Raw genomic sequence first — 10,000 nt, forward strand, 5'->3', positions numbered from 1 at the left:
AAAACCAAAACAACAATAACAATTGTGACAAAACAAAAAATATAAATAAATAAATAAATAAACAAAATAAAAAGATAAAAAAATGAATAATAGTAATAATAGTAATAAAAATAATAATAATAAAATATTAAACAAAAATTAAAAATAAAAATACTAACACACAAAAAGAAACATCATTCCCCTTCCCCTTTTACACCAGCTCTCCTAAAGACCCATCATCATTTATTTTACAAAGAACATCATTCAAGCCCCAAGAGAGCTGAAAGGAATTCAACTCTCCAATCAGTTTATAAGAAGCAAATTCAACCATAATGTGAGCAGATACCAGACCCCTCAGTCATCACATCAGTAGATGCACCCTCTTTCATTTTAGCCTTTCTTGTCAACCACACCGCCAGTTCAGCCTGTCCATGAAGAAAATTCAGTAGCACGTCTCTATTTCTGCTCTTAAAGCTGTATTTGGGTCCATAAATAAAACCAATCTGTGTGAAACCATATCCTAATTTCTCTGACCAGCCCTTTAACAGAGCGAATATTGGCTGTAACCTGTCACATTCTAAAAACAAATGAGAGACAGTTTCTGAACCATCACAAAAAGGACAAGTGTCTTTTATTGTTGGATCCAGGTGTGTCCTGTATCTGTTTGTAGCTATTATCACGTGTATTATCCGCCACTGCAGATCACCAGATCTCTTGTCAATAGGGACTTTATACAGGGTTCTCCAGCTTCCTTTCGGGGAAGAGCCTGGTCCTCCCAACTCCTGCCACTTAGACTCTGGTACATCTTTCAGAGACTGAAGGTGCATCACTTTCACACAAATGAAATACAGAGCTTTCTTTCTGGCATCTTGAAAGTCTTTTAGCTCTGAAGTCTTGAAACTCAACAGCCTTCCTTCTTCCTCTTCCACATGTCCACAGATGCTCTCAACTTCAGTCTTGGGAAGTTGACTTTCTTGGTTGCTACTTTGTTTTGAAAGCTCTGTTTTCAGAGCTTGTGTGAAGGTTGATGGTAAGACAGCTAAAATTTCAGTCAGAGTCAGAGTCTAAGCTTTTTACAGAGAACTCAGGGTTATAGAGTAAAGGTTCTTCTTTTACCCAAAATCCACCTTCAGAACCTTGTTCACGGGAAAAAGTAAAAAACCCTCCATGCCTTACGAACAGTCTTATAAAAAGGTGTCAACCCGGTCAGATCCACCTTATTCAGATCCATCAGAAATGAATGAGAATGAGAGGACGACTGAGTCCCAGCTGTCCACCTCTCCTAAAGAGTCCACAGGCCACATCAGTCCAGCTGACACCTTCCCAATACAGGAGTCTTTGTGCAGCCTGCAGCCTGAAAGCAGTGATCTTACATTCTACATTGATCAGTCCTTGGCCTCCTTCATGGACAGGCAGATACAGCACTGGTGCCCTGAGCCAATGCTGTCCTGACCAAAAAAAGTCCACAAGAAGCCTCTGAGTGTTCTTGATGACAACAGCAGGAGGGTCCAGTATGGCCATTTTATGCCACAGTGCTGAGGCTATAAGATTGTTGACTATCAGGACCCTTCCCCTATATGACAGCTGGGAAAGCAACCATTTCCAGTTAGATAACCGAGCACACACCTTCTCCACTAAACCCTCCCAGTTTGTGTTTTGTGAATCTGTAGACCTGCAAGCCCTACTCTCAACTTACAAAGGAGGGGTTCCATAACCAAGCTATAGAGCTGACCAGAGAGAGGACAGCCCTGCCTTATTCCCCTATGAACTTTTATGGGTACACTTAACCCCCCAGCCACCTTCACCATACACTCAGCACCACTGTACAACAGACTGACCCATGAAATAAAAACATCCCCGAAACCATAAGCCTTTAACAGTTCAAAAAGATAAACGTGGTCCACTCTATCAAATGCTTTCTCTTGATCTAGAGAAATTACTCCTAAATCAATGTTGTTATTCATGGCATAGTTTAGAACATCTCTCATCAAGAATAAGTTGTCCGTTATAGATCTTCCCTGAATACAGTAAGACTGGTCCCTCTTAATTAAAAAACACATGAACTTGTTTAACCTGTTTGCAATACATTTAGAAAAAATCTTATAGTCCATACTCATTAATGCAACAGGTCTCCAGTTTTTTAAGTAGCTGAGGTCACCTTTTTTGGGCAGTAATGATAACACTGCTCTCTTACAGCTTTTAGGGAAAGATCCAGTCTGTATAGAAGTCAATAGCATTTCAAAGTAGTCTTTTCTGATAATATCCCAGAATCCCTTGTAAAACTCTGAGGGAAGTCCATCTAGCCCAGGGCTCCGGCCTGGGGAGAGTTCTTGCACAGCTTTTGTAACTTCCTCAAATGTTAAAGGAGCGTCCAGATCCTGTTGTTGTGTGAGTGTAAGCTTTGGGAGAAGTTGGAAGAGTTCAGATCGACTTTGTGGATCAGATTCATCAGCTGTGTAGAGTTCAGAGTAAATATCAACAGCTAATTTTCTCATTTCAGAGGAGTCAGATGTAACAGCACCTTCACTGTTCATCAAACAAACCACCTGCTTATCGTGATTAGTCCTTTTCTCCAAACTGAAGAAGAATTTTGTGGGTCCATCAATGTTTCTGATGTGAGTGAAGCGTGCCCTAACGAGGGTCCCTTTTGCTTTGTCCTGCAGTAGAGAGCTTAGCTGAAACCTTTTTCCAGCAATAGCAGTGTCCAGCTCATGTCCACTCTGTGTCATCATCTTTTCTTCAATTTCCTCGATGGCAGACTCAAGACTCTGTATCAGCATCTTCAACTTTTTGGTTGCATGAGATGAAAACTGTTGACATAAGACCTGTATTTGCACCCTTCCAATCTCCCACCACTGAATGATGTTGTTATAGTAACTTTTTTGCATTTTCCAGGTTTCCCAAAACAGTTTAAAATTTCTACAAAATGAAGTGTCCTGTAACAGTTTTGTGTTAAAGCACCAATATGGGCTCCTTTTACCTTCCCCTGACAATATAATGTCTACAGTGATCATTTTATGATCTGAGATGATGTTTGGAATAATACTAGAACTGCACACTCTATTTACAACGTTTTTTGAAATGTAAAATCGATCCAGCCTCGCTGCATGAACTCTATTCTCTGACACCTTTACCCATGTGTACTGCTTAAAAGAGAGATTTTTGGTCCTCCAAATATCAGTGAAGTCCGACATTGTGATGACTTTAGCTAAAGCCAATGCTGACTGATGGTGTGGTTCCTCTCCGTTTCTATCAAGGGTAAAATTTAATGTACAATTCCAGTCTCCTCCCATAACAACAACCTCTTGTGATTTAAGATCACTCAGTACCTGCCCCAATTTTCTGAATAGCTGGATTCTCTCTAGCCCATTATTAGAAGCATAAACATTTACAAGGAGAAAAATAACACCGTTAACTTCAGCTCTAACTAAGAGTAATCTCCCTGGTACTACGTCATGTTTGGAAATGATCTTGACTTTTAAACTTAGGACTGCGACCCCTGCACTGGTATTAGAGCCTTGACTTATGACGTGCTCCCCCTCCCACCATAAACCCCAGTCAATCTCATTATCATGATCACTATGAGTTTCCAGAAGAAACACTCTTCCAATCTTTTTAAGACTAATAAGTTTGGTGACTACAGCTTTTTTCCCCTGTATCCCTCAAGCCATTTACGTTTAAAGAGCCTATGCATAGCGACTCCATAAGGGAAGAAATAGATAGAAAACAGCAGAAGAAAATTAGATAGCAAAAAAGAAGACAAGAGGCCATGTCAACTATTTAGCTTTTCCTTTAGTTGATCCTTCCATCACCACTTTTTTGGCTTGTCTTAAGGCTGTTATATGTTTCTTAAGCCAGAACCTTTTCTCCTGTGATAATTGGCTGTAGTTACACTCTTTACGAGTCCAATACACAGATGCAATAAATTTATCCGTATCAGGAAAAAATTCTGTCACATCCACTTTCCACCCTTTAGTTTCATCAAGAAAAGCATTTATCTGTTCCACAGAGTAAAAATCATTGTCTAATTTCTGAAGATCCGATAAATCAGACAAGCTTTCATCATCTTCCATCACACTATCCTGACTCTGTATCAGTGACCACATCATCAGCAGTGGCGGCTCATTGGTTAAGGCTCTGGGTCGTTAACCGGAAGATCGGGGGTTCAAGCCCCAGCACCGCTAAGTTGCCACTGTTGGGCCCTTGAGCAAGGCCCTTAACCCTCTCTGCTCCAGGGGCGCTGTATCATAGCTGATTCTGTGCTCCAAGGATGGGATATGTGAAGAAAAGAATTTCACTGTGCTGTAAGGTATATGTGACAAATAAAGGCTAATTATTATTATTATCATCAGGCTTGTCCAGAACTACACACTCCATAGTGCCATCATTAATTGTACCACTACAGCCAGGCTTTTCGTTATCCACATCAGTCATTATTACAACATTACCATTAGGTTCTTCATTTTCATTCAAATTCTCAGCACCGCTTTCACTCACCTCAAGGCTTTTCTCCTCACCCATCTCCACAACGAGCTCCTCGACTGGGCCTACAGTCTCCTGCTCTGGCTCCTGTGCACTGTCCTTCTCCCCTGTCACTGGCTCTTCCATTAGCTGATCAGTTTCAGTCCGGTTTTTGTCCGATGATTTTTTATGCGGACATGAAAACCGCTTGTGACCGATGTCACTGCACTCAAAACACCGGAGGCTATCCATGCAAAAATCATGAATGAACTGTCACCGTCCATCAGTCTAAACGACACATTCAGGGTTTTATCCGGAGAGTTCAAAAACATGAAAACCTGCCTCCTGAACGAATTAACATGTTTTAATGCCGGGTTTCTACATCAAGTCATGTGAATGACTTTCACATCACTTACAACTTTTCCAAACCTCACGAGTTCTTTAGTGATCAGCCTGTCAGCGATGAAGAAAGACACGTTGGAGATAGTAACTTTCGTAGCCGGAGCATAGAGCGGAGTGATATTTAAATAGGTCTCTTTAACCCAAATACCACTGTCAATGATCTCAGTGACCAGTGCTTCAGATTTCAAAAACACAACCACAGCCTTATTCATCTGTGACGCGAAATTGATATTCTCATGGCCTACTAAATCTCCCACAGCTATAAGCACGTCCTCAATGGTGGCACTCGCCTTCAGGAACACACCTGAAGCCGTGGTAGAGGGATAGAGGCACCGCTACAGACGCCATACCTGACGCCGAGTAGGCCCGTGCAGAGCACACCACTCACCTACTCACTCACCTACCACTCACCTACTCACTCACCTACCACTCACCTACTCACTCACCTACCACTCACCTACTCACTCACCTACCACTCACCTACTCACTCACCTACCACTCACCTACTCACTCACCTACCACTCACCTACTCACTCACCTACCACTCACCTACTCACCTCACCTACCACTCACCTACTCACTCACCTACCACTCACCTACTCACTCACCTACCACTCACCTACTCACCTCACCTACTCACCTCACCTACCCACTCACCTACTCACCTCACCTACCACTCACCTACTCACCTACCCACTCACCTCACCTACCCACTCACCTACTCACCTCACCTACTCACCTCACCTACCGACCTCACCTACCCACTCACCTACTCACCTCACCTACTCACCTCACCTACCCACTCACCTACTCACCTCACCTACCCACTCACCTACCGACCTCACCTACCCACTCACCTACTCACCTCACCTACTCACCTCACCTACTCACCTCACCTACCCACTCACCTACTCACCTCACCTACCCACTCACCTACTCACTCACCTACTCCTCACCTTCCACTCACCTACTCACCTCACCTACCGCTCACCTACTCACTCACCTACTCACCTCACTTACCACTCACCTACCACTCACCTCACCTACTCACCTCACCTACTCACTCACCTACTCACCTCACCTACCACTCAACTACTCACCTCACCTACCACTCACCTACTCACTCACCTACTCACCTCACTTACCACTCACCTATTCACTCACCTACCACTCACCTACTCACCTCACCTACCACTCACCTACCACTCACCTCACCTACTCACCTCACCTACTCACTCACCTACTCACCTCACCTACCACTCAACTACTCACCTCACCTACCCACTCACCTACCACTCACCTACTCACCTCACCTACCCACTCACCTACCACTCACCTACTCACCTCACCTACCACTCAACTACTCACCTCACCTACCCACTCACCTACCACTTACCTACTCACCTCACCTACCACTCACCTACCACTCACCTCACCTACCACTCACCTACCCACTCACCTACCACTTACCTACTCACCTCACCTACCACTCACCTACCACTCACCTCACCTACTCACTCACCTACCACTCACTCACCTACTCACTCACCTACTCACTCACCTACTCCTCACCTTCCACTCACCTACTCACCTACTCCTCACCTACCACTCACCTACTCACTCACCTACTCACTCACCTACTCACTCACCTACTCACTCACCTACTCCTCACCTTCCACTCACCTACCAACTCACCTACCACTCACTCACCTACCACTCACCTACTCACCTCACCTACCACTCACCTACTCACTCACCTACTCACCACACCTACCACTCACCTACCCACTCACCTACTCACTCACCTACCACTCACCTACTCAACTCACCTACCACTCACCTACCACTCACCTCACCTACTCACTCACCTACTCACCTCACCAACTCACCTCACCTACCACTCACCTACTCACTCACCTTCCACTCACCTACTCACTCACCTACCACTCACCTACTCACTCACCTTCCACTCACCTACTCCTCACCTTCCACTCACCTACTCACTCACCTACTCACTCACCTACTCACTCACCTACTCACCTCACCTACTCACCTCACCTACTCACTCACCTTCCACTCACCTACTCACTCACCTACTCACTCACCTACTCACCTCACCTACTCACCTCACCTACTCACCTCACCTACTCACTCACCTTCCAACTCACCTTCCACTCACCTTCCACTCACCTACTCACTCACCTACTCACTCACCTACTCACCTCACCTACTCACCTCACCTACTCACCTCACCTACTCACTCACCTTCCAACTCACCTTCCACTCACCTTCCACTCACCTACTCCTCACCTTCCACTCACCTACTCACTCACCTACTCACCTCACCTACTCACCTCACCTACTCACTCACCTTCCACTCACCTACTCACTCACCTACTCACCTCACCTACTCACCTCACCTACTCACCTCACCTACTCACTCACCTACCACTCACCTTCCAACTCACCTACCACTCACCTTCCAACTCACCTTCCACTCACCTACCACTCACCTCACCTACCACTCACCTACTCACTCACCTACTCACTCACCTTCCAACTCACCTTCCACTCACCTACCACTCACCTCACCTACCACTCACCTACCACTCACCTCCTCACTCACCTACCACTCACCTACCACTCACCTCCTCACTCACCTACCACTCACCTACTCACCTCACCTACTCACTCACCTTCCAACTCACCTTCCACTCACCTACCACTCACCTCACCTACCACTCACCTACCACTCACCTCCTCACTCACCTACCACTCACCTACCACTCACCTCCTCACTCACCTACCACTCACCTACTCACTCACCTACTCACTCTAAACCTCAAAAGTAAAATACAATAAAACACAATAAAGAAGGGGGAAAAAGAAAAGGAAAAAACCAAAAGCAACAAAACAATCAAAAAAAAAGAGAAAAAACAGCATGCAGCAATAAATGCTCTCACTAACACACGCTCCCAGCATGCACCTCTCAGAGAGAGAGGGAGAGGGAGAGAGAGAGAGAGAGGCAGAGAGAGAGAGAAACAGTTAACTTCCTAGACACGAGTGGGCTTTTGCTTTAACCTGCAGCTCCTGTACCTGTGTGTTCTGGTGTGTGTGTGTTGTATTGTGTGTGTGTGTGTGTGTGTGTTGTATTGTGTGTGTATGTGTGTGTGTGTGTTTCGAGTATGTGAGTGTGAGTATGTGAGTGTGTGTGTGTTTCGAGTGTGTGTGTGTGTGTGTGAGTATGTGTGTGTGTATGTGAGTGTGTATGTGTGTGTGTGTGTTTTGAGTGTGAGTGTGTGTGTTTCGAGTGTGAGTGTGTGTGTGTGTGTGTGAGTATGTGTGTGTGTGTTTCGAGTGTGAGTGTGTGTTGTTTTTGAGTGTGAGTGTGTGTGTGTTTCGAGTGTGAGTGTGTGTGTTTTTTGAGTGTGAGTGTGTGTGTTTCGAGTGTGTGTGTGTTTCGAGTGTGTGTGTGTGTTTCGAGTGTGAGTGTGTGTGTGTGTTTCGAGTGTGAGTGTGTGTGTGTGTGTTTTTTGAGTGTGAGTGTGTGTGTTTCGAGTGTGTGTGTGTTTCGAGTGTGAGTGTGTGTGTTTTTTGAGTGTGAGTGTGTGTGTGTTTTTTGAGTGTGAGTGTGTGTTTCGAGTGTGAGTGTGTTTCAAGTGTGTGTGTGTGTGTTTTTTGAGTGTGAGTGTGTGTGTGTGTTTTTTGAGTGTGAGTGTGTGTGTTTCGAGTGTGTGTGTTTCGAGTGTGAGTGTGTGTGTGTTTCGAGTGTGAGTGTGTGTGTGTTTCGAGTGTGAGTGTGTGTGTGTTTCGAGTGTGAGTGTGTGTGTTTTTTGAGTGTGAGTGTGTGTGTGTGTGTTTTTTGAGTGTGAGTGTTTCGAGTGTGAGTGTGTGTGTGTTTCGAGTGTGTGTGTGTTTCGAGTGTGTGTGTGTTTCGAGTGTGAGTGTGTGTTGATTTTGAGTGTGAGTGTGTGTGTGTTTCGAGTGTGAGTGTGTGTGTGTTTCGAGTGTGAGTGTGTGTGTGTTTCGAGTGTGAGTGTGTGTGTGTTTCGAGTGTGTGTGTTTCGAGTGTGAGTGTGTGTGTGTGTGTTTTTTGAGTGTGAGTGTGTGTTTCGAGTGTGAGTGTGTTTCGAGTGTGTGTGTGTGTGTTTCGAGTGTGAGTGTGTGTTGGTTTCGAGTGTGAGTGTGTGTGTTTTTTGAGTGTGAGTGTGTGTGTGTTTCGAGTGTGTGTGTGTTTCGAGTGTGAGTGTGTGTTGATTTTGAGTGTGAGTGTGTGTGTGTTTCGAGTGTGAGTGTGTGTGTGTCTCGAGTGTGTGTGTGTTTTTTGAGTGTGAGTGTGTGTGTTTTTTGAGTGTGTGTGTGTGTGTTTCGAGTGTGAGTGTGTGTGTTTTTTGAGTGTGTGTGTGTGTGTTTCGAGTGTGAGTGTGTGTGTTTTTTGAGTGTGAGTGTGTGTGTGTGTGTTTTTTGAGTGTGAGTGTGTGTTTTTTGAGTGTGATTGTGTGTGTGTTTCGAGTGTGTGTGTTTCGAGTGTGAGTGTGTGTGTTTGAGTGTGAGTGTGTGTGTGTGTGTTTTTTGAGTGTGAGTGTGTGTGTTTTTTGAGTGTGAGTGTGTGTGTGTTTCGAGTGTGAGTGTGTGTTTTTTGAGTGTGAGTGTGTGTGTGTTTCGAGTGTGAGTGTGTGTTTTTTGAGTGTGAGTGTGTGTGTTTCGAGTGTGAGTGTGTGTGTTTTTTGAGTGAGTGTGTGTGTGTTTCGAGTGTGAGTGTGTGTGTGTGTGTTTTTTGAGTGAGTGTGTGTGTGTTTCGAGTGTGAGTGTGTGTGTTTTTTGAGTGTGAGTGTGTGTGTGTGTGTTTTTTGAGTGTGAGTGTGTGTGTGTTTCGAGTGTGTGTGTGTTTCGAGTGTGAGTGTGTGTGTTTTTTGAGTGTGAGTGTGTGTGTGTTTCGAGTGTGAGTGTGTGTGTTTTTTGAGTGTGAGTGTGTTTCGAGTGTGAGTATGTGTGTGTTTTTCGAGTGTGAGAGTGTGTGTTTTTCGAGTGTGAGAGTGTGTGTTTTTCGAGTGTGAGAGTGTGTGTGTGTTTTGAGTGTGTGTGTGTGTTTTTCGAGTGTGAGTGTGTGTGTGTGTTTTTCGAGTGTGAGAGTGTGTGTGTTTGTGTTTTTCGAGTG

The 10,000-nt window shown here is 44.8% G+C and overlaps 1 protein-coding gene across 8 annotated transcripts in view; it reads right to left on the reverse strand.

The window, feature by feature from the left end:
- Positions 1-10,000, reverse strand: part of chd4b (chromodomain helicase DNA binding protein 4b) — an 84,481-nt gene that overhangs the window by 59,121 nt on the left and 15,360 nt on the right. The window lies entirely within an intron of this gene.

The sequence above is a fragment of the Hemibagrus wyckioides genome, linkage group LG01 (assembly GCF_019097595.1).
Source record: "Hemibagrus wyckioides isolate EC202008001 linkage group LG01, SWU_Hwy_1.0, whole genome shotgun sequence".
Taxonomy (NCBI): Eukaryota; Metazoa; Chordata; class Actinopteri; order Siluriformes; family Bagridae; genus Hemibagrus; species Hemibagrus wyckioides.